Below are 24177 nucleotides of genomic sequence, written 5' to 3' on the forward strand. Positions count from 1 at the left end.
TTTCTTCTCTAGCCAATTCTTAAACTTAAAGCAATCAACCCTCTTGTGACCCTTTTTGTTGCAGTGATAGCACTTAAGGTCTGTGTTCTTGGCATTTCCATTATTCTGCTTTTCACTCCCACTCTTCTTGAAATTCTTATTTTTCTTATGACTATGGAAGTTGGGCTTTCTAGTCTTTTCAACTCTTTTTTTATTATTCGATTTTCCAAGAGCAACGAGATGAGCAGATTCATTCTTTTCTCTTTTCAGCTTTTCTTCCTCAACCACACACTTAGTGATCAGGTCATTCACACCCCAAGACTGATTCAGGGTGTTGTATGCAGTCTTGATTTGGCTAAAAGAAGATGGCAGAGTATTGAGGGCTTGATGAACAATAAACTTATCGGGAATGAGAATGTCTAGTGCTTTCAATCTAGTCTGAAGATGCACCATTTTTAGGATATACTCACGAACCCCTTTCATATCATCATACCTCATATTCATCAATTCATCCATAAAATGCCCAGCTTCAGCATTGTCAGATGTTTGGTATCTATTTGCCACAGCAACAAGAAATTCCTTAGCATTGTTGCTCTTAGGTATTCCTCCAAGGAGATGCTCAGCAATGGACCTCTTGATTGAAATAAGACTCAAACGGTTCGATCTTTCCCATTTTGCATAATGAGCTCTCATAGCTTCAGTGCTTTCATTAGTAGGTTTAGGAGGTTCATCTTCACATAGAGCCATGTCCAAGTCCATCATTCCTAAAACAAACTCTATGTCTGATCTCCATCTCTTATAGTTCGACCCACTTAGAATTTCAATTGTAGCATTATTGTTGTTCACAGCAAAGGAAACTGATTGACAAAATTTTGCAACTAGATCAATTATGGGCAATAGGTAAAAAAAAAACTTAAATAATCATAAGCAATACAATACAAGAATCAATTGTACTATCATAAACTCCCCTTTGGGCAGAGTCCACAATAAACAACTATTCTCTAAGCATGAAGATCAACAAATAATTCATTAAAATTTATTTCCTTTGGGCAAATAAATTTATCAAATTATTTATCTAATTCAATATCCTCATGTTGTTAAATTAATTTGCACAATAACCCCCTTTGGGCAGGCGATTGTACAAATTAATCTAAAATTTTCCCCATCAACAAAATAGGAACTCATAAACTTGCAAATTTTGATGGTTAAATCACTTTGGTAAAATAACCTCAACAATTCACATGCAACGTTCCAAAATTGGGTAAATTAAAAAAAATTGTCCAACAACAATAGTGCATATTAGCGATATATATGCATATGATCAATTATAGTTGCAAGAATTTGAACAACAATTTTTTTTTTTATTACACTTTAAACTAATTATTTAACTAGTTTATGTGATTTAGACCAAGTAGGAGAGTATGCATGAAAAAGTTTCAATCTAGAGAGAGTGAGTACTACACTCCTATTCCATATATATTAGCATAATTTCTGGTAAATTCTCAATAGAAAATTATACCAAAAAATAATTTTAAGCTAATTAAATCACATAAATAAGTAATAATTATTTAATAAATATTTTTGACCCCCAAAAAATAAAATAATATATCTAGAAAAATAGATTACAAAAAAACGAGCGCACAGGAAAAAACAGGGCTCAAAACGGACACCGGATGAGGTTATACGTGCCTCACACACTTGACCCGCGAGTGGGGAACGTGTGGCACATGTGGCACGTGTGGCATGTGCTGGAGGTCATCTTCAACCTCCAGCATTGGGTCCAAAATTCTGCAATACGGGTCAAATGACCCGGTTGCAACCCGGATTACAAACAATTGAAAAAAAAAATGTTTTTTTGATCGGGATCTTGAGGGCTTTTAAACTTTAGGTTGTTTCTAATAATTCTAGGACATTTAATCATCAAAAAAACAACTTAAAGATCTCCATAATTGATTAACAAAATTCGGTTTTTCATACCTCCATAGCCAAGATTGAAAAACTCTATTTTAACACCTATTTCGGCCTCATTTTACATGTATTTTTACATTAACAATATAAGAAGTCTCTTTACAAAAATTAATTAAATAAAAAAAACTTCTCAATCTTGCTCAATTTTATTTTATTTTATTTTTAAAAAAAAAACAAAACGAATTTTCTAGGGTTCATACCCATATTTTCGAATTTTCAATTTTCACCAAATTGATCCAAAAAACCGAAATTGAGCCAAAAAATCGAAATTGATGCTACATATCAACTATAATATATGTAAACAACAAAATCTAAGAGTTTAATTTGAGTAAAACACAATAATTTGAACAAATAAAATTTTTCTTGAATTTTTTTAAAAAAAATTCCCAAAATTTAAAAACTTAATTACTCCCAATTTAAACAACGAAATTGCACATATGATATATCAATTTGAAGCTTGAGATAAGAGGAACAAAAGGCCTAAAGTTTCACAATCAAAAGAAACTAAAAAAAAACATACACATTCATGGATCACAAATTTGGCTCCGAAAAGAAAATAAAATAAGAAACTAAAAATTTTATTTTCGATTTCCAAATGTAGATCCTAAATCATGTAAGTTAGGCTCTGATACCACATGTTAAATATTTACATAATCGCATAGATTAATCATACATGATTAAAGGATACTAACAATAGGAAATCACTATAAAGAACATACCTGTTTGAGCCATGATAAAAAACCGTGATTGATTGTTGCAACCAAGTCTTCCTCTCTATGATCTTGATAATAGCTATGGTGGCTCTATGGGAAAACAGAAAAACCCTTTTTATCTAGATTAGAGAGGGGACTTAGCATAACTCAAATTGGATTCTCATTGGACCCTCCCATACTGGGCTTCAATGAGACCCATAGCCTACACTTGCCACTCAACTGAGCTTCTACTCAAAAGATGCAAAACCCAATCCAAAATGTGATCACTAGTTCCATGACACTACATCCCTACAGGGCATCTCACTGAACAACCCAAAAGCCTCCTCCACATTCCCACATTTGACAAACCCAGACAACATGGAATTCCAAGATACCAGATTTCTCTCAGGCATTTCATCAAACAGTCTCTTAGCTTCGTCAATCTTCCCAACAATTGCATAGCCATCAATCATTGCATTCCAAGAAACCACATCTCTGTCAGAACACAGATTAAAAAGCTGCTTAGCAGCACCCAAATCTTTCCCATTTGCACATAAATGAATCAAAGAGCTGACAATATAAGAATCGCACTCAAAACCACTTTTAACAACATCGGTATGAACCAATAACCCAAACCAAGTCACGGATGACTCATTACAAGCTTTTATAACAAAATGGTACGTCATGTGATCAGGCTTTAGGCCGCTTTGGAGCATAGTGTGGTACAATGGGAGTGCCTCAAGTGGGGTTTTACCTGAAGAGAGTTAGAATTTGAGAAGGCAAAACTCTGTTCTCTTTGTGGGAGAAAACCAGAGTGAAAGAGAGTTTATATATATTGTTCAAGAAACTCTATTACAAGAAGTAAAGACAGCTGTAGTGATAGCTGTCATAACAGAAATCAAGTAAAGACTATCACGTGGGATCTGTAACCACTTCCTCTATCTTTGGCTTATCATCCCCCCTCAAGTGAAAGGGTCTTGGAGCTATGCAAAGCTGTGACTTAAGAAACAAGAACCGAGAACTTGTAAGATGCTTAGTCAAAAGATCAGCTGGCTGATCTTCAGTAGGTACAAAATGCAGCTGTATCTTGCCTCGTATGACTTGATCTCGGATGAAGTGAAGATCTATTTCAATGTGCTTCGTTCTAGCATGAAACACAAGGTTCTTTGCCATATGATAAGCACTGATATTATCATACCAGAGCAAGGGAATCGCAGGTATAGGAACACAAAATTCTTGCAACAAGGCTTGCATCCATATAATTTCTGCAGTAGCTAAGGCAAGGGCACGATATTCAGACTCGACACTGCTGCGAGACACCACCTTTTGTTTGGTAGAGGACCAAGAGACTAAGTTACCTCCCAAATACACCAAATAGCCACTGGAACTTCGCCTATCATCAGGTTGAGCACCCCAATCTGCATCTGAGAAGCCTTCGATTGTCAAATTGGTTGAAGGACTCAGCAATAACCCATCTTGCATTGTTCCTTTAAGATAACGAAGGATTCTTTTGACTGAAAGCCAATGAGCTGAGGTAGGTTGTTGCATGAATTGACATGCCTTATTAACTGCAAAAGCTATATCAAGCCTTGTTATTGTTAGATACTGAAGTGCCCCTACCACACTTCGATATTGAGTGACGTCGTCCAGAGGATCACCATCAAACTTGGACAAATTCTTCCCAACAGTTCCAGGTGTTTTTGCTGGTTTGGTATCAAACATTTCAGTTCGATGAAGCAGATCAGAAACGTATTTGGTTTGGCTTAAATTCATAGAGCCTTCATGGTAAGAGACTTCTATACCGAGGAAGTATGATAACTGTCCCAAATCTCTCAAAGCAAAAATAGAATCAAGCTTAGCAATGAGTGAGGAAATCTGTGTTGAGGAGCAGCCAGTGATGATTATATCATCAACATAGACAAGAACAATCAAAGTAGTAGACTCACTAAAGTGTAGAAACATAGAACTATCAGTTCTAGAGTTGCTAAATCCCCACTGTATAAGGGCAGAACTGAGTCGTTGAAACCAGGATCGTGGTGCTTGTTTCAAACCATATAGAGCCTTTTTCAATCGACACACTTTGGTTGGGAATTTAGTATCCAAGTAGCCAGGAGGTTGAGACATGTAGACTTGCTCTTCTAACTCACCATTGAGAAAAGCATTGTGAACATCAAGTTGCCTAATTTCCCATTGAAAACTGAGAGCCACAGTTAGTATGATTCGAATGGTTGCAGCCGAACTAAAGGTCTCAAAATAATCAAGACCATGAGTTTGGTTATACCCCTTAGCCACAAGTCGGGCTTTATATCTCTCTATGCTCCCATCTGGCTTGTGTTTCAACTTGTATACCCACTTACAGCCTATTAGATTAACTTCAGAAGGCTGTTCAACAAGATCCCAAGTTTGATTCCGATGAAGAGCAGCAATTTCTAAATCCATAGCTTGAATCCAATTTGGATCCTTGAGAGCTTGTTTGAGTGTATACGGTTCTGAGATCTTTACAGCAGAGAGATCAAAAATGGTCTTCTTCTTGGTTATACCTCGCATTAGCCTTGTTGTCATGCGTGGAGAAGGGAAAGGAGAAGGAGGTTGATCCTCATGTATAGCTTCGGGTAAGGTACTAGAGGCAGGAGTAACAGTAGGACTACTCACAGAATCAGAAGCTTCACTCGTGGAAGGAGAGGAAGAAAGTGAAGATGTGTGGCTGCCATTAGAACAGAAGGTTGGAGAAGGAAAGGAAGTTATAATGGCTGGAGTTAAAGTATTTGTTGAAGTGTCTTTGGTTGAGGAGAGAGGGTGAGTTTTAGCTAGAGGAAATTGTCCCTCATCAAAAACAACATGAGGAGTGATGTAAACTCGTCCAGTCAGAAAGTCAAGACACAAAAACCCTTTGTTATGAAGACTATAACCTAGAAATAGACTTTGAACAGAACGATATTGAAGTTTGTGACTGTTGTAAGGACGGATGAATGGGTAACACAAGCAGCCAAAGACTCTAAGGGACTTGTAATCCGGAACCTGTTGAAAAAGTGTGAAATAAGGGGAGTTATTTAGGAGTACCTTACTTGGCATTCTATTGATGAGAAATGTAGCTGTCTGGAAAGCATATTGCCAGAATTCCATTGGTAAGGAGGCATGAGCCAACAAGGCCAACCCGGTTTCAACAACATGCCTATGCTTTCGTTCAACTCTCCCATTCTGAGCTGAGTTATACGGGCAAGAAAACCGATGAAAAATGCCTGTTTGCTGAAGAAATGTCTTGAAGGATCTGAACTCACCACCATTATCAGACTGTAGGCATTTGATTTTAGCATCAAATTGATTTTCTACTTGGAGTTTGAACTTCTTAAAAACAGGAAGGGCTTGGTCTTTTGTTTGAAGAGGATAGAACCAGGTGTACCGTGAGTAGTCATCTAGAAACAAGATGAAATATCTAGCACCAGAGGTAGACTTGACTGGGGCAGGTCCCCAAAGGTCAGTGTGAACAAGTTCCAAAGGTTTGGAAGCACAAGAAAGTGAAAGATGAATAGGTAATCTGTGACTTTTAGCAAGCTGACAAGAGGAGCAAATAGTATTTTTATTCTTTTCAAATGAGACATTACAACTCTGCATAATTTGGGTTACAATGTCAGTAGAAGCATGGCCTAGTCTGTGATGCCATAACTTCACTTTATTATCAAAGATACTGGAATTATGAGAGTAAAAAGTAGAAGAATTAGTAGCACCAACAAAGGCTACTTTCTTGCTGTTCAAAACTGGGAATCGGTAAAGTCCATTCTCAAGCTGGCCTTGAGCAAGCACCTTCTTCGTATGTAGATCCTTCACAAAGAAACTATTAGACCGAAACTCAATTAAGGCATTATTGTCTGAGCAGAATTTAGCAACACTTATCAAGTTTGCTGATATAAAGGGGACATGAAACACCTTTTTGAGATGAAAAAAATGTGAATCAGAAAGTAAACGATGAGAACCAGTGTTGGAAATGGATAGGTGCTTACCATTACCAATTGTCACCTTATCTGTGCCCGTGTATGGTGAAGAACTGGTCAGATTGCCCACACTCTGAGTCAGATGATGACTGGCTCCAGAGTCAAGATACCAAGTGTCATCTGCAAGATTATTAGAAGAGGCAACCATAGCAGGTATAGAGTTTGGATTACCAGCATTTGAGGGAGAAGTATTACTGCTTTGAGAGCTTTGATAGGAGATATCAAATCTGTGATAACAGATCTGAACAGTATGACCAAACTTGCCACACAACTGGCATTGTGGCTTCTCAGAGCTGTTGGAATTGTGCCTCCCATTTTGGCCATATCGACCCCCTCGACCACGACCTCTGTAGGTATAGTTGCTGGTGTTTGGGGTATGATTCTGTCCTCGACCGCCATTATACCTCCTTCCACCACCTCTGCTATTAGATGAAGAGGCATAATTGGCTGATATAGGAGAGAATTGTTCAATCGAGCTTTGTTGCTCAAGGCGATGTTCAAACGCAAGAAGCATGCTATGAACAGCTTCAATAGAGATCTTGTCATCTCTAATATTAATAGCAGTTACAACTGCATTATAGTCGGATCCAAGTCCGCCAAGGAGATTCATAACCTGGTCTTGTTCTGAGACAGGTTCTCCAATTGCTGCTAGACTATCTGCAGCTCCTTTAACCTTCATGATATAATCGATCATAGACAGAGAACCTTTCTTGGTTGACTGTAACTCGAGCCTTAGCTGCATAATTCTGGCTCTGGAGGAAGATGAGAAGGTTTTCTCCAATGCATTCCAAGCAGAGTGAGAAGAGTTGTGACCAATGATTTGTGCCATGATCGCTGGTGTGAGAGACGAGTAGAGCCAGCTGAGGATCGTTCGATCTTGTCTTCTCCAAGCAACAAAGGCAGGATTGATCAATCCTGAACTGAGTTCTTTATCTGGACAGATGGAAGATCCGTCTATGAAATCTTCAAATCCATTGGCAAAAACAACATTATCAATCTGAGATTTCCACAGAATGTAATTAGTCCGATCAAGTTTCACAGGTAGAGTATGATTGAGCATTTGATAAGAAGGATGAGACGCCATTGTAATGCTTTGTCCAGATCCAATCGAGTCAGAGGATGAAGAGGATTGAGTGGAAGCGGAAGCCATGATTGGATCTTAAGGAAAGAGATGGAAAACTGAGAAAAAAAAAAAAGAATACTCACACCTTTGATCGAGAGGCTCTGATACCAAGTTAGAATTTGAGAAGGCAAAACTCTGTTCTCTTTGTGGGAGAAAACCAGAGTGAAAGAGAGTTTATATATATTGTTCAAGAAACTCTATTACAAGAAGTAAAGACAGCTGTAGTGATAGCTGTCATAACAGAAATCAAGTAAAGACTATCACGTGGGATCTGTAACCACTTCCTTTATCTTTGGCTTATCAAGAAGAGGGCTCTGATGAGGGAGTTGTAGAGTGAGGGAGGTGGGTTTTGGAGGTGGTGGAAGATGGTCTTGGCATAGGCCAGGAACGTTGGAAATGGGGAAAGGGCAGAGAGAGAGGCCAAGGCGGAGAGTTGAAAAGGGGAGTTATGGTGGGTGATGATCTGGGCATGGAGTTGTTTGAGATGTCTCAGGGTTTTGCAGGGGTTGAAGAGGGAGAGGATTTGAGGGTTTGAGGGAGGATTTGTGAGTGGGTTTGGAGTTCTGCTCATGGAACTCTGCAGTTTTGCGTCACTCCACCCACTTCAATGTAAAAGTGGACATTTGATGAAATATAATGTGCAAAAACATAAGACAATTATGAATTATCCTTCTATAAAACGGGTTAGACGGGTTGGACGCATATCCTTTATAAAATAATTTCTTTTTCTTTAATTATAAATATAATCTCTTTTATTTTCTTTTCATTTGAGATGGGTACATGATAGTGTTTTTGAACTTTTTTCATCCAAAGAAAGGGATATTTTCAATTTTAAAAAATGAAGTGAAGGCATAATTCTATTTTTCAAAATTTTACATCTGAATTTTTCAAGAAAACTAATGTAGTATTTGAATATATTTCTTATTTTTTATTTTTAAAAATAAAATTATTAAAGAAAAAAAATTACTTAATATTTTTTAAAAACTTGTAAAAAAACGAAATTTTATTTTACTTTCTTAAATTTTAGAAAATGTAACAATAATTTTTTTTTTCTTTTTTATTGTAATTATAAAATCTCACAAGATTTTTTTTTTCACTCTTAATTTTTTTTTACATACACCATAAAATTATGAAATTACACTATCAGTATAACTTTATACCACTTAATAAAAATTATTATCTACCATGCTTCCTTTTTTTTTTTCAAACAATCAACAAATTTACAAGTTTATGGTTTAGATGTTTCATATAATTTTTAAACCCAAGCTACATATTGCAAGAAAAATGGTAGTCATCTAACTCTTTTAGGAGGCTAATAATTAGAAAATATTTTATTTTTATACTATTTCTTTTAATATTTCTATTTTTATATTTATATGAATATTATTATTGATAATGAATTAAGAAAACTCTATTATACTTTTGAAAGTATAAATACTTTGAACCGTAATTTGAGAATTCAATCCATACAATGGAAAAGATAAAAAGAAAAGAAAAAGAAAATTTTGACTACATGCTCTTAGAACCAAGTTGCCTTAGGCCTCTTAACTTTTGATAAAAGCAATTTTTAATTATTTTTTAAAACAAATTTGATCTGTTTTTCAATTATTATTTTTTTATAAAATGCTTAAGCAATAATATAAAAATGAAATATTTAAAAACTTTTGTATTATATATAAGTGTGGAACACCTTCTTACAGAATAAATCAAAAAAGTTATTTTTCATATTTAAGTCCTTAAACGGAATTTTATTTCCGAAAAATAATTGAGGACCGTATCAAATAATTATTTTCAAAAACTGTGTTTTGATTATTGTTTTTCTATTTCTCTTTTTCAATTATTCGCCTTCATTCTCATTCTCTGTACTATTAGTATCTCACTCAATTCAAGTTTTGCCATAGAGGAATATGGGTGACGTCATTTATTAGCAAAGAACACTAACATCAGTTTTTCCATGAATATTCAGGGAGTACATACCAGAAAAATTACATTTGACCTACACCTCTAATCTAATCTCAGGATCAATTCTTTTCGTTGTTTACAGCAATATATACTATACAAATGAAATGGGATAAGAATTAGTATACAGAAGAAGGAGATAATTACCCAGCAAATTTTCTGCAATCCAAAAGAGGACTATGCCACTGATATCGACTCCAAAAGAGCATCCACGTACTCTTTGAGCTTGCCTTTTGTGATTGCACCTTCCCTCCTGCTTTCTGGAACCTCCTGTCCATTTTTGAAGAGTATCAGAGTTGGCAATCCATAGACTTTGTACTCTTCAATTAGTTGCGGGGTTTGCATCATGATCGATCTTTACAACTGTTAATCTGTCCCCGTATTCCTGGATATTTTCGAAAGAACTTTGTTTCAGAAAAAGATAGAAAATATACGATGATAGTATTAGAGAAAGCTACTGTTAATGTCAGCTTCATCAATATAAGTAACCTGTCAAAAATGAAAATCCAGAGAGCTTATTCACAAAAGCAACAAGAGAAAAATATGGTGTACCATGAGCAAGATAAAAATGCCCCGTTCAACAACAAACCGCTCAAAGAGGCACAATAATAGCCCCCAAAAGCTTCTAAAGCTGCAGCATCACACAAACCTCCCCTAAGAACACGGTATCAACCAACAACCACCCCTTGCTAGGTAACCATTATGACATGGGACAGAATACCTTGTTAGACCCAAAAAATGAAAATTATGGAATCACCCTCCACTATGCATCAGTCGAAGCTTCTTCTAGAGAAATGAGAAAAGGATGGATCCTTTGTCCTCTCTACCAATGCTCCCCGTTCTACCTAACAATGAAGCCTTGAGTTAGGGCTATTCAAGAAAATATATGAGTCTCCAATTAAAATGGTTAGCAACCCAACCATATTACTTTCATACTTCATGCTTAGCATGCCAAAGAGCATACTACAAACCAGGTCCTCTCTCCACTGCGGCAAAATCACCCTGCTAACCAAGTCCCAACTAGATTCTGCAGAACCTGATGGTAAAAAATCCCTCTAAATTCTTTCAACCCTTTTCACTGCTCCAACTTTATGGGTTACTGTAATGTCTATACTGCTCAAACAATGGGTTGGATCTCTTGGATAATTTGGGCAGCTTGGTTGAAAACTCATTACAAAATTTAGTCTAGGATCCTAACATTCAAGTTTTAACCATGTGATGATGAAAACTAGGGAAAGAGAGAAGATGACCAACAAATGGCATTTATATAGATGTTTCAAGTTTGCATGCATGGTGTCATTTACAAAAGTCAAAAAATATAGGTACAACTAACTTACTTCCGAACCCCCATATGGTGTCTGAATTCCCACCGTTCTTAGGGTAAAGGAACAAATCTATTCTTTTTGAGCAGTTGATGAAAAGTCTGTCCTCTCTGAATTTTGTTTGGATGACGACTAGAAGGAAAGTTGCTAGGGTTTTTAGCTAAGTTGACTGGAAATATGTTTTGGCTCATAACTTAACAGTTTGATGGGTCAAAATAGTTGCTTAACATGGTGTCAGAGTCTTAGTTTTCAGGAAGTCATGAGTTCAAATTTTAATGTTTTCTTTATTTTCCCACATTTATTGAGCACCCATACAAAAAAGGCTGCTGATGAGGAAGAGTGTCAACACGTTCAAGTAAGTCAGCTCAATATACATTGTTGGTTCATTACCTGACCTATTAAGTTTTTAGGCAAAACTAATAACTCAACAGAAGGGATTAGCATTTCCCATTAGTCAACAGTAATTCCTGAATGCTGCTTAAAAAGCAACCTATGTTCCTATTCATTTTAACAATCAAATCAATATGTGGATTTAAAATATGTATATTATCGACATATTTCTGGAGAAATCTGAGTTCCATTTTGCAGTAACTTTTCACACTAAACAAATGTTAACATGGCAGTCAAACAAATGTTAACAAATGTTAAATGTTGTAGTTCCAAAAAAACTAGGCATATAGATTCTTTATCTTTTTTTTTTTTTGATAAGTAAGCACAGAATATATTGATAAGAGACCAAAAAGCCACACGTATACAGGGGGTATACAAATTAGCTAAGCCTCTCCACCAAAAAACAACAGAAAACCCACCATCCCTTAATTGGAGGCTATCCACTCCAACGAGCCTATAAGAGACATCGACCTCTCTCCACTATACATTCTCGCCCAACACCATAAATTACAGACAAAAGAATTTTTAAGTTTCTGAATATCTATCATCCCTCCCCTAAAAGCAAGCCTATTTCTTTCCTTCCAAAGGGTCCAAAAAATGTACAACGGTATAGACTTCCATATCTTTTTCCTTTTTTTCCCTACAAAAGGGCCCCTCCAGCTTAACAAGACCTCCTTTACAGTTTCTGGAAAGACCCACTGAACACCAACCAAAGCACATATCATATCCCATAGGACTTTTGCCACTATACAATGTATGAGGATGTGATTTACAGTCTCCTCTTCGCAACCACACAAGAAGCACCGATTAGGGAGGTGCCACCCTCTTTTCTGAAGCCTATCAAGCGTAAGCACCTTACCCCAAGTAGCTTCCCAAGCAAAAAACAGAATTTTTGTTGGGACTTTATCCACCCAAATGTTGTTCTTCGGGAAATTATTAGCCACGGTATTTACCACCAAGTTGTATGCTTCTTTTACTTTAAACTGTCCGTTTCTCCCCCCTTTCCAAAAAACAGCATCCTCTTCTAAAGTAGGCTTGAACCCCCTCAAAAAATGGAGCATATTACCTACCATTTCCAGCTCCCAATCATTGAAACCCCTCACAAATCTTAAATCCCAATCACCATGGCCCACATTCTGGTCCCACAAATCTGCTACTGTGCCATTCCTATTAGCAGCCATCTCATAAAGGTGAGGAAACCTTTGGGACAGCACTGTACAACCGCACCAAGAGTCATTCCAAAAGCTGATTTTGGAACCATTCCCCATATTAAACGCCATGTTTTCCCAACACCAATCTTTTTCCTTCATAATTTCCTTCCAAACCCCTACTCCAAACGCCCCATTAGCCTTTTTGGTCACCCAACCAAGACCCTCTTGCCCGTATTTCGCCAAAAGCACTTGCTTCCACAGATTTTCCTTTTCACAAGCAAACCTCCAAATCCATTTTCCCAACAAAGCCTTGTTTAGCGGGGTTAGCTTCCTTAAACCAAGCCCCCCCTTTTCCTTCTCCGTACACACAACCTCCCACTTAACAAGGTGCACTTTCCTTTCCAAGTTTCCTCCTCCCCAAAGAAAATCCCTTTGCACTTTTTCAAGCCTTCTCGCAACCGACTTTGGCATACGGAAAAGAGACATTTGATACAATGGTATACTAGCCATTGTGCTCTTAATAAGAATAAGTCTCCCGCCTTTGGAGATATATTGACGCTTCCAATGCGCAAGTCTTCTTCTCATCTTCTCTTCCACCCCATCCCACACGGCAACGCTCTTGTTAGGAGCCCCCAAAGGCAACCCTAGATACACCGAAGGCAAAGAGCCCACCTTGCAGCCCAATTCCGCAGCCATCTCCTCCATCTCTTCCACCTCTCCAACCGGGAATATTTCACTTTTATCCAGATTTATCCTTAATCCTGAGGCGGCTTCAAACCAAAATAGAATCCAACCCAAATAAGTTAGGCACTCCTTCTTGGCTTCACAAAAAACTATAGTATCATCCGCAAAAAGTAGATGGGAAACATGCACAGGCTGCCCTCCTCCTCCTTGGATCCTACATCCCGACAAAAACCCCCCTTCAACAGCCCTCCTAATCAGATTGCTCAACACCTCCATCCCCATCACAAAAAGGTAAGGGGAAAGGGGATCTCCTTGCCTCAACCCCTTAGAACTAGGAAAGAACCCAGCCGACACACCATTCACCAACACCGAAAACTTGGCTGTGGATATGCAACTCCACATCCAACCCATCCACTTTGGACCGAACCCCATCTTTCTCATGACTTTCATCAAAAATTGCCAATTTAAACTGTCGTAGGCTTTCTCTATGTCCAGCTTACAGATAAGACCTCTCTCTCCCCTTTTTTGCCATGCATCAATTACTTCATTTGCAATTAAGGAGGCATCAAGGATCTGCCTCCCCATTACAAAAGCATTCTGATCAGTTGATACCACTCTCCCTATCACTTTTTTGAGTCTATTGGCTAACACCTTGGCCAAGAGTTTGTACAGCCCCCCAAGAGACTGATTGGCCTAAAATCCGCAAGATCCTCTGCCCCCCCCTTCTTGGGAATCAAAACCAGAAACGAATTGTTGATGCTCTTGATGAAGGCCCCTTGCTCATAGAACTCTTTGAAAAATTCCAGCACCTCCTCTTTAACCAGGCCCCAGCATCTTTGCCAAAAAGCCATAGTAAAGCCGTCCGGTCCCGGGGCTTTGTCCCCATTCATCTCCAACAGGGCACTATGGATTTCCACCTCTGAGAAGGGGTACTCCAAGTTCTCTGCCTCTTGCTGATTTAGATGCTCTAACTGAAGCATTTCAATATCCGCCTTCCAATCTGAGTTTTCCATAAGTAAATGTTGGAAAGCATTCACAACCCCTTCTCTCACATCCTTCTCCTCAGTCATCCATACCCCATTTATCTTAATTCTGTCCATATGATTGAATCTACGATGGGCAGCCACCATACGATGGAAGTAGCCTGTATTTTTGTCCCCTTCCCTTAGCCATAATTCTCTGGAATGCTGCCTCCAGTGAGTTCCTCCAATGAGACCCACTTAGCAAAACTGTCCTTTGCTTCCTTTTTTGATATTGTTTCCTCCTCTGATAGTCTTCTCTCACATTCCACCTTGTCCCAATGATCCACTAATTGAAGGGCAGCAGCTTTATTATCTTCCAATCTCCCAAACACTTCCCTATTCCACACTTTAAGCTTTTGCTTCACTGCCTTCATTTTTGTAGCCAGCCTATAACTGGCACTGCCTCTCACCTCCACTCCCTGCCACCAGCTATGGATTAACTCTTGAAACCCTTCAACATTAAGCCACATGTTCTCGAATCTGAACGGAGAAGGCCTCTTCTCACAGTTCCACCCTCCAGCACCACCGGAAAATGGTCCGACACAGGCCTAGACAACCTTTTTTGAGTCACGCTACTGAATTGATCTAGCCAACTAGAAGAAACCAAGAATCTATCCAACCTGGCCCAATACAGATTATTAGGCCCCCCACTCCACGTATAATCTCCTCCTTGCATCGGGAGATCGATCAGCCCTAGCTCATCTATAACCTGAGCAAATTTCCTCATTGCTGCAGAAATTCTCCCTTGTCTATTCCTCTCATTTGAGAAAGAATAACGTTAAAGTCCCCCCCTACACACCAGGGTTCTTCCCATACTCCTCTAATAGCCCCTAACTCATCCCACATACAGTCCCTTTCATTTTTGGTAAACGGACCATACACCCCCGTGAACACCCAGACAACTCCATCATCCACCTTCCTAAAACGACAAGAGATAGAGAATTGTCCCTCCTCCCACTCCAACAGCTCCAGCAGCCTTTTATCCCAACAGACCAGAATGCCTCCTGCCGAACCACACGCATCCAAAGCCCTCCAATCCAAGAATCTCCCCACTCCTATACTTCTAACCACCCACTCAGTCATCAATTGAATTTTCGTTTCCTTGTAAACAGAATAAATCTACTTTCTGACTTTTCACAACGGCTTTAATTAATTTCCTTTTAGAGCTATCATTAGCTCCCCTCACATTCCAACACATAATTTTTAAGCTTCATTTACTTCTACAATTTGACACCCTCTGTCCTGTGAAGGACTACTCTGCTTGCTCCCTCCCTCATAATTTATTGAGCATTCCAGCCTTTTCAACTCCCTTTCAAATTTTGTCTTCTCTAAAACACCTCTACTGTATATCTTTTCTCTTCTTTTTCTAATTTTTGCCAGGAAATTCAAGATCTCCTTCTCCAACCCTTCTGTCGAGAAGCCCAAAAACTGGCTAAATTTGGCCAGATTGCAATCCTCCCATCCATTCTCCCTTTCCTCTCTAGCTTCTTTGAGTCACAGCCAACTGTGATCCTCTCTCCCACTCCTTGTCGTTATTATTCACAATGTTGACTTCGATCAAATCCCAGCTCCCACCTCCATTATCCACAGATTTACCCCTACTCAGCGGGGTATCATTTGAATCTCCTCACAAGCAACCCCAGAATGATCGTAAAACTCCCCCTCCGGAGCCCGATCAAAAGGAAGAGAGGGAAAAAGAAGAATACCCCGAGGCCCTAACCCCCCTTTGAATCTGAATAGACCCATACCTTCGATTCCTCTTCAATTAAAGCCCGATCAGTCATTGAATGAGACGGTGCCATTTGCTGCTTCCCTCCGTCTTCCATCTCCCTTACTTGACAAAATCATCTTCTTTATTTCTTCCCTCACTGTACTCGTCCCGCGGCCCATAGAGAAGCTCCCTCTCTAACTTACCATTTCTGCTCTCAGGCTGGGACGGGCTTAATAATCCCCCACCAGACCATTATTTCCAGCCATATCTGGTTTAGCATCAGCCCCACAACCTGGCTTAGAATAGGATGGCCCAATCCCAGGCCCATCCTTCTCAATCACCACCCCTTTTAGCTTTAGCCCTTTTAGATGGCTCACTATCATTTTTCCCCTCCTTGGGCCTTAGGAAATAGCGGACCCTCATCAGGCCCAGCCCCATCAGACGCCACCCCATGCCGATTTGGAGAGGGCTGGAACCATTGGACTCCTTCCTGCCCACAGACGGGCCTGACTGAAGAAGCCCATCCTCCTGACCCAGATCCGCAGGAGACGGGGCTCCAGACCCTACTCTGGCCCGCTTGCCAGTCCTATCCCCACCCACTCCTCTGACTTGCCCATCAGTCGCGTCAGCAGGCAGCAGCAGCGTCTCGGGCCTTGCACTGTCCAACTCACCAACGCGCGGGGTAGCGCGTGCCGCAGCTTCACCCCTGACCTCCTCGCTGTGTTTTCCTTTCATACGGCTGCCCGACATCACCTTCCTCATCTCCGGCCTCACTTCCCACCAGAGAATAAGGGAATAACACACCTCCTCCACCATTATGTCTAATCTGCTCGGCAAGCTTCCATTCCTTCTCTTGACACGGATGCGAGCCCATTCCAGTTCCGCCATCTTCTCCGTCTTGGAATCCATTGCTACGAAACCTCCACACTCGTCCCCCACTTTCCGCAAGATGGACGGAACCCATAATGAAACTGGAAGCCCTAGGATCTTTACCCATACTTCCTTCCTGCTCCCACCTTCATCCTCACATCCACACCTAGGACTCCATCGTTCCAGCCCTAACTGGACACCTCCCACCCGCCTGCTTCCAGAGGACAGAACACGATCGGCTTCCCCCTCAAACTGGAACTCCAAGAGAATCCTGCCCTTTTCCATCCTTGCCAGCCCTAGCTTGCCCTGCAACCCCCAGGACCTCGCCATCACCCATCCTAGTCTCTCCATGTCCATTCCATTCTCTGAGTTAGAATTCCAGCTACCTACAAGGCAATGTTCCAGTTTACGCAGATTCCCCCTAATCTCTTCTTCTCTGACTTCCACTCTTATCACTTCCCCCTCCCTGCCATTCGCCCCCTTTACCATATCTGCAAACGACTGCCCCATACTCGCTTTCAACATGCCCCTTTCCTCCTGCTTGTTCTCCTTTTTGCCATTGCTTCCTACCACCTTCTTTAACATCTCCGCCATAAGGTTCCACCCCCCTCTCTCGCCTCTCCCTTTTGGAATAAAGATATTGAAGCTTCTCTTTTCCTGTTCAACCACCCCTAATTTAATGAAAGCCCCTGCTTTGTTCTCATCCCGCACCATGGAATAGGCTCTCCCATTCTCCCTCCAACCTCTTTCCCATTTTCCTTTATCCTCTGCCTTAATACACTGGTTCAAGCTGTCCAGTAGTATTTCTACACTCAACAGCCCCAAACGACCCATGAAGAAACCCCTCCCTTGCTTTCCTCAATAACGATTTGGGTTTTGCCCTGTTTCTCCTCCACCCCGATCTCGAAAGTCTTTGACTCCACCCCAAAACTCCCCTCTTTCCTTCTTCTCCTTCTTCGCTTTCCTTCGCGAAACCCTCCCTCATCGCCCTCGCTCTCTCGCTCGCTCTCTCGCTCCATCCCTCAAGCTCCCGCTACCTTGGCATATAGATTCTTTATCCTCGCACAGTTCAGACGAAATTCAAAAGGAAGATCCTAAAAGTTTAGTTTCAACCACAGAGTTTCAATTTTGTCTGTATGACACTTCTCTAGAATCCATTGGCCAGCAACTAAAAAGGAACCCAAAAGTAGCTGGTTAGATCTTAGGTGTCATTCCCCTCTCTGAAGGAAAACATGTGAAGAAGGGAGGTATCAATAAATGCTTAATAAATCAATACCATGTGGCTATGAACCATGACTGGTTCTTCAACCCAACAAGCACAAACTTCCAGCCAGCTTGCTAGAAATAAGCCACAAAACATGAGATGCATTCAACAAGTTTCCATAATGAGCGTTAAAGTTTTTAGTCCTATAAATAACAACGAGTTCAGAAGGTACAGTATATATCACGAAACTTCAACAATATCCTTCAATTTTTTCATCTCATTAATCAAAAGCACGGGACACATGAATACTATCTATCTGGAACTTTGTGAATATCCCAGAAGGAAATATTTTATGCTTGGAAATTTTCTCTCAATGTTTTAAGTTTAAATAACTTCAAAATAGAAGCATAACAGTGTTATGACAGGAGACTTCGCCATGTATGGTGTTGTTCATTGTTTTTCTTGTTATCCATTGCCTGTTCAAAGTTGCACTTTAGAATAATGATGTAGAGGTTGAGCTTAGTCCAAGTGCTTCCTAGATTTGTGAAGGAGCTTCTGCTTTCATGGCATTCAAATGATTGGTTTAAGGAGAGAGTTTTGGTGGATTATCCTTGGCTTTGTGCTGGATTGTGTAAAGCAACCCAGTGCCCCAGTGTCCATTCAAGGCTGCAATGCCCACTCAAGGCCATAGTGCCCATTCAAGGCCACAACGCCCTCTCAAGGCACAACGCCTCTCAACCCAGTGTCCATTCAAGGCTGCAATGCCCACTCAAGCCATTGTGCCCATTCAAGGCCACAATGCCATCTCAAGGCCACAATGCCATCTCAAGGCCACAACACCCTCTCAGGCCACAACGCCCTCTCAAGCCCACAGTGCCACACAGCCCCGTATCCATTCAAGGTTGCGATGCCCACTCAAGGTCATAGTGCCCACTCAAGGCCACAATGCCCACCAAGGCCATAGTTCCAGCAAGAAAAGAAATTTAACAAAAAGTTGGATTCCAATGGGTAGAAGGCATGCTTCCAAGCCATAGGAATATCCACTCTTGCAGGTGTCATAACAAAAAAAAAAAAAAAAAAAAAAAAAGGGACTGCCAGATTTAATCCATTGCTGGTGCCTTGCCCTAAATATATTAAACCCTAAAACCCCAATTATTGGTGGACACAGGGCACACCCCCTGAGACAGACAAGTAAAACTCCTTACCAAATCATAAACAACAGCTTCCACTCAGACCATTGATGACTTAGATTAGGAGGAAAGTCTCCTACGATGTATATTTTCAAGCAATTTAGTTGAATCCATCCTAGTGCGAACTGCCCATACCACAGGATTAAAAGAAAACAACAAGCAACAATAAGCTTATCAAAGTCATATAACCCTTATTGTAAACCTTCTCCTTTCCTTGCAAAGTGTCTGGACCTTGCCACACTGTCCCTCCACTTAGTTTCTGCATAGCTTTGAGGAGATTATCAATGCGAAGTTACTTCCTTTAGCAGCTTTTATCAAACTCTCCAATTTCTCCATTACCTTCAGCAAATTCCGTCAGCATCACCAATTTCTTCATCATTGACAAAGTCTGGTCTACTTCCCAATGATGTTTAGGCATAAACTTGATCTTAGCCTAAATTGTTTATGCTTTTAAAATATAGTCAGAGTTGAAGATACATGGGTATGTATGGCTTGATTCACTTTGTGGGTAGTATCTATCCTAACTAGGTGTAAGAGCTAAGATGAGCTTAAAATCATAACTGCTCTTAATTAAACAAAGCCAACAGCTCTTCCAATATAATCTGACCTTGTGTTAAAACCAGAACATAGCCTAAAGCCTAAAGCCTTTTCTTGCTGCACAGTAGAACCACACAAAATGCTTCTTTTCCTACCTAGCTCTCTTGGCTCCATCAAGCCTAATCAGGAAAAGGGGGGCATTGTGGGGACCCAGACTCCTCCCCTAAATGGGCGCTGAACCCCATACACACAAAACCTAACTGAGCAGGGTCACTCCATAAATACACATCTATTACGCTCAACTCTATTGTCACACACCATCAATGAGATGCTACTGCACCATTAAAAACAAAATTTAAAAAGAACCTTAGTTATGAATACAAAATTCATGATATAAGACAATGAAATCACAAGAATCTGAGGTAAGTGGTTTTTTCTGCATTTCTTCCTTCCTAAGGCAAAAAAGGCTTCAACTAACTTAACATCGGAGAAGTCTACCCGGAACCCATCTAGGCACCCTTTTGCAGGGTGTTCAAGAGGAGGAAAAGCTGGAGCAGCTGCCCGAGGAGGTAGCACTGAAGAAGGAACCAACAACTGATAAGTATAAGAAGGAGAGAAAGATCAGTATATTTTCTTTGTGTGATACAAAGAGTACTTGAGTGTGAAGCCTAAAGGTTTCTAGGAGTGATTCCTAAGGTCCTTTCAATTATACTCTCCTTGCATTTTACTTTCTATACTGCATCAAAGGTTATATTACTTTAAGTTTTAAAATTGTTTAAAATAAATTTTTAAAGACATAAAATAAGTCTATAAATTTTTTTATAAGAGTTTCTACTTTCGATACAAAAATCATTACTAGCTTCTATTTCTAAAAATTCGAAGGATACCCAAATGAGACCTAATACTTGTACTACTTTCTATGTTTATTTGGGATCATTTCTTTATCTGCATCCTATACATCTGCTCTTATTTTGAAAAAGAAAAAGAAAAGGAAAAAACAGTAAAAGAAAAAAATGACTAAACAAAATAGTATCAAGTCTATGAATACTACAAAATTACTCCCACTCCAGGCCTATTGACACTACCATAGGTACCTTTCAACTCCATAACATCTTGAGAATAATGCACTAAATAAAGATAGTAAACATAAATTACAGAGCAACAACTCAGATAAGCCTAGTGAGCATACAAATAAGTGGACACCTGATATCACGCTCTGCTTCAGCAAAATAATCATTACTATTAATGGATTTGCAATGAATATTCACCCAATCCCTGCTTCAGTTTCTCTATGGATCATTAAATAAATAGGCTATAAAAATCACTAAGCTAAAGAACTTGAGGTGTTTTTAGTAGAATTTTTTGAGAAACTGTTAGAAATATGGAGATTAGACAATAATATATACATATATATATATATTATTTACAAGCAAAAAGTGATTTCACAGAGAATTAGCCAATAAAATTGTTTTACATATTTTGAGTTCAAAAACAAATTTCATTCCAGAAAATAATTGAGAACTATTTTAAAAAATCATTTTCAAAAGTTTGTTCTAAAAATGTTGCCAAACAAGCCCTATTCTTTCTGGTTTCAAAGTGCTTCTTATTCCTTTTTCCCCAGTTTCAGAAACCTAAAACTCATTATTTCTGGAAAGACCTAAAACTGAACTTCATATTCCCTACGAAGGTTCTTGTTTTTACCATTTAACAAAAATTGAGGATCTAATAGAAGTGGGAGAGTGCTTTCGAAATTAATTGCACAGTTATGTTTCTTCTAAAGACAGGAAAATGACAGACACATACTCTTAGTATAATTTCAGTATAGCTTTTAAGTATATATAACTTTACATTTCTCAAATCATTTTTAAATTTTCCAAATTTATTCTCAATTTTTCAACAGACAAATCAAAATAATATTTATCCTATAGTTTCACGTAATATTCAAACCTTTAACAAACACCCCATATATTATGAACAATCCAAAATTATTTTACAGGATTCCAAATAATTATCTCCTGATAAATAATTAAAACACTCGTTTCAAAGGAATTTTTTTTAAAATATATTAGTTTTACAGTTACTCATGAATTCATTCCCAAAATTTTCCCTCATCATTCTGATAAATATTTACTGATGCCCAATTAGCTAGTTCAAAATTCCCAAATACGTCAGTATGTCACTATGCTTTTTAGTATCCCTGTTTGCCTGCTCAGAAACTGGATAAAAAGAAAACAAAGCCCTCAATCTTATTTTATAATGTTTTGCCAGTCAACATTGGCAGTGGTGCTAGTCTCAGTAGAAAGCTCTGTTTGTTTGTCTAGGTCCTAAATAATGAAAGGTTCAGACTGTTTGTTACCAAAATGAAAACAGCAAACACTTCTTTTTTTGGATCATTTTCAATGATTATAGTGCTTGCATTTTATAAAATGCTGAAAACAAATTTTTATTGATTTCTAAATGACTTATTTTTACAATGTTTTCTGAAACAGCTCTTCAAATTATGTTACCAGAAAACATGTTTTACGCCTCATTTCCATTTTTCTGTTTCAAAAAACTAAAAGCATTCCTCATTTCTAGGCCAAACAGGCCCTCAATATTCAAATTTTCGTTCTTTTCTCTCTTCATTTTTTTTTTCTTTTTTTCCGTTTCTGGGCAACCAAACAAACAGCACAGAGCTACAAAAGCAACGCACTAGTACAAATTGAAAGAAATTCTAACATCTCCTAAAACGACTCACTGTTATAAAATCACGTTCTGTTTTAAAAAAGTAGAAGCCGATATCATTTCTGCTTCCGAGCAGGCTCTTCAACATACAACAATTCCATTCTTTTCTGTTTTTTTTCTAAGCTTTTCGCTCGTTTTCCCGGCAGCCAAACACAAACAACGCGAAACAATAAAACCAATGCACTTCAAATGGATAAAGAGAATAAATGAAAACCTGAGCAATCGCTTCCATAGCCGGAGAGATCAACCGGCAGGGACCGCACCAAGTGGCGACGAACTCTACGAGAACTGGCCCATCAGCCTTCAAAACGACGTCGGAGAACTGGCTCTCCTTGATCTCCGTGACGCCGCCGCACGTCACCGCAGCTCTGCGCATCGGAGAGCATCGGAACCCTATCTTCCTCTGACTCCGCGACCCGAACAACGTCGTTTTAGGCGTGAATGAGCTGAACTCTAGTTTTCTTGGGGAGGGAACTACACGAACCGGAGGGAGGGATGAGACAGAGATAGGCATCGAATTTGAGACGATCGTCTCCATTAACGACGTCGTTTTGGTGAGGGGTGTTTGCAGAGGCTCGAAGCTGAATTGTGTTGCGAAATGAAAGAAGATGGATGGATGGGTAAGGAGAAGGCCACGCCTGTGATTGGGAATATCAAGTGAATTCCACGTGACATCTTTGGTGCAGTCACGTGACAATTTTACGTGGCAGTGTGTTATTGGCCAATTGTAAATCCTGTTATCGCAACAGAATTTCTTGCCACGTAAGTCGAGAATGAAAATTATTTTTTGAGGGTAGAATCAAGGTTGCCCACGTGGCAAGTGAGAATAACTCTAATAATAATATGAAAAAAAAAACCGAAAGTATTATAATTGAAGTAATGAATGTCACCACATTAATTGTAATAAATGTTAATTAAATATTATTTATGACTTCTTCTTAAAGGAAACCATTAAATATTATTTATAAGTTTCATTAATATTCATTAATAAAAATAGTAATGGAAGCCATTTGAAAAGTCTATAAAATAACTTCCCATCCCCTATAATATGTACCTCCAAGTAAGAAAGAAATTTCTCCATTTTTCTCATTCTCTCTGTCTTTTATTCTCCGAACTTTTTTCTTTGATCCCTTCCTCCCATTATATATATTATTAAAGAATATATGTCTTATCTCTACTTTGAGTTGCATTTATCCTCGTTTTAATGCACATTATCAGCACAAATTGCTCTAAAGGTAATTCTCGTACCTTAAACTTAAAGTTGTTTATATAGAATAAAATTTTACATATTTATATTGTTGTTAGATTTTGTTTGTTATATATTGTTAAAAGTTATAAGCAAATTATTTGATTTTGTTTATAATCAAAAGTTATACAAGTGCTATCAATTTATTATAACTAATTCTAATAATATTGTTTTGTTATATATATATATATATATGAAGTTATTTAATAATGTCGAATTTCACAAAGCTCGAATTCGTGGCACTTGACATTTCGGGAAAGAACTATCTATCTTGGATCCTTTATGCTGAAATATATCTTAATGCAATGAATCTCGGAACTATGATCAAAGAAGGAAATCAAGCATCCCTGTAGGATCGCGTAAAAATGCTAATTTTCCTTCGTCGTTACCTCCATGAAGGTTTAAAAAATGAGTAT

The 24177-nt window shown here is 38.9% G+C and overlaps 1 pseudogene; it reads right to left on the reverse strand.

Moving 5' to 3' along the window:
* Positions 1–9641: 9641 nt before the first annotated feature.
* Positions 9642–23140, reverse strand: LOC117909746 (annotated as a pseudogene).
* Between the last annotated feature and the right edge of the window lie 1037 nt (positions 23141–24177).

Source organism: Vitis riparia, unplaced genomic scaffold, assembly GCF_004353265.1.
Source record: "Vitis riparia cultivar Riparia Gloire de Montpellier isolate 1030 unplaced genomic scaffold, EGFV_Vit.rip_1.0 scaffold303_pilon_pilon, whole genome shotgun sequence".
In the NCBI taxonomy this organism is placed as follows: domain Eukaryota; kingdom Viridiplantae; phylum Streptophyta; class Magnoliopsida; order Vitales; family Vitaceae; genus Vitis; species Vitis riparia.